Source organism: Cynara cardunculus (genome assembly GCF_001531365.2).
Source record: "Cynara cardunculus var. scolymus isolate 2C chromosome LG 17, CcrdV1, whole genome shotgun sequence".
NCBI classification, from domain to species: domain Eukaryota; kingdom Viridiplantae; phylum Streptophyta; class Magnoliopsida; order Asterales; family Asteraceae; genus Cynara; species Cynara cardunculus.
In genome coordinates this window covers 33,409,529-33,411,783 of record NC_037544.1, presented here as the reverse complement: position 1 = coordinate 33,411,783, position 2,255 = coordinate 33,409,529, and positions in this window count along the sequence as shown.

The window sequence follows — 2,255 nt, the reverse complement described above, 5'->3', positions numbered from 1 at the left end:
TCAAAATTTTATAATATTTTCAAATTTATAATATAACCCTTCTAGTTATATTATAAAGTATTTAAGGTTTTTGCTTCTAAAAGCTCTTAATTTTTTTAAGAATATAGATATGAAAAACATTAACTGCAAATCAATATCAATATATATATATATATATATATATATAGAGAGAGAGAGAGAGTGCACGTGTTAAGATCATTTGTTAATCATGAAAAGGGTATTAATTATACAAACCATTTAGACCAATCACAAGCCTTTGTTAGATTATGTTATTCTATCACCATACAATTAATATTGATAACATAATGATAATCTTCTTTTTTCGTCTTAACTTCATATTCATTAATGGACGGTTACAAAAACATGATTATAGCTAAAATAATATGTTTATTTTTTTTTTCCAAATTATAAATAATGTGTTATTTTAATATGATAAGAAACTTTGATTTTCCATCTTCAACATATATGTAGTCGTTAATGTTCATATGGTGTATATATCATTCACATGTACTCCAATGTGTTTATAAAATAGTATCTATATACATTTAACATTTGGTCAATATGTGTTTACAAACGAAACACTTTGATCATATATTATTGTGTTCACATGTGAAAGTCAATTACTTTAGTGTTCATAAGTTTTAATAGGTGCAAATAAGTGTCCATAAATGTTCTCATATGTTCATATGTGAAAGACACGAACTAAAATTAGTTAACAAGTTATATATATGTTCATATGTATTCATAATTGTTCATAATGCAACGCGGATGATTCTACGAACTATAAAAGTAATAAAGAATTACCGATTTGTAACCGAATTAATTAATTATCGATCTGTAATCGGTTTGGACATCTCTTCCAAGAATACCCATGTTCATCTATGTTTTGATATCCTTCATTTTTAATTAATTACAAATATGTTATAATTGATCTCATCCATAGATTTTAAAAATCAAGGGCCAAGATTGATTCACAAAATTATCACCCATTATTGAATTAATAAAAGAACCACCCCCCCCCCCCACACACACACACACATATATATATATATATATATAATTTTGTCTCTTTTATAAAAAATAATTATGCAAACTTGTAGTTCTAAAAACTCATATTATCATCTCTAAATTAATTGATGAAGTTTAAAATCCTCGTAAAATAATGTTTATCTTTTTTTTAATTAATAATTGATTATCTTATTTTTAAAACATTATTTTAAAATGATTTAATATTTTAACCAAACAAATTATATGAAAAAATAACATTTAAATTTTTTCGCTTTGATATCAATGTCGTTATATCTTTCTTATTTTTAATTGGTTATGAATAAAGTAAGGGAAAATCACCAAAATAACAAAAATATACATGAGATATTAACGAAATAACTAATTTTTACCAAAATTACGAAAATATCCCCACGGATTGCCTCCGGGGGAGAGGGCTGACCATGGGGGGGACGATCTTATTTGGTGGACAAAAATCAGATATTTTATGATGAAATGGGAGGTGGATGTCGGTGGAGATGGTGATTATGGTCCCCTCGACCGCCTATTTATATAAACCGTTACGTAATAAGACAAAATACATCGTCAAATCGGCGTCAAATCATAGACACTAAAAGATGAAATATCAGTCAAACTACATAAATCAAATATAATATTTGATTTTTGTTCTCCAAATCAGATAAAAATAATTTTTTCGTATCCACAATTATCATGGTTTTATTTTATAAACTAAAACCATGACATTTTGTCCTAAAAGGTAAAAAACAGTTTAAATATTGTCTCATGTTTATTAAAAGCATCCATTAATTGTCAAATCGTCATCAAATCGGCATCAAATCATAGACACTAAAAGACGAAATAACGGTCAAACTACTTAAATCATATATAATATCTGATTTTTGCCTTCCAATCAAATAAAAGTAATTTTTGCGTATCCACAATTATCATGATTTTATTTTATAAACTATAACAATGAAATTTGATCTTAAAAAGGTAAAAAAAAACAGTTTAAATATCATTTTTTTTATAATTAAAAACACCCCTTAATCGATAGTAAAAAAAATGAAAATAAAAATAAAAAAATGGATCGCCTCCAAGGGGCGATTGGGTGATGTGGATCATCCCCGGGAATAGATTCACCAAAATCAAGGCAAATATTGTTTGGTTTCCTAAAGAGGATGCATGTGGGACCCACCAAATTGATTTTTTAATATATATATATATATATATATATATATTTTTTTTTTTTT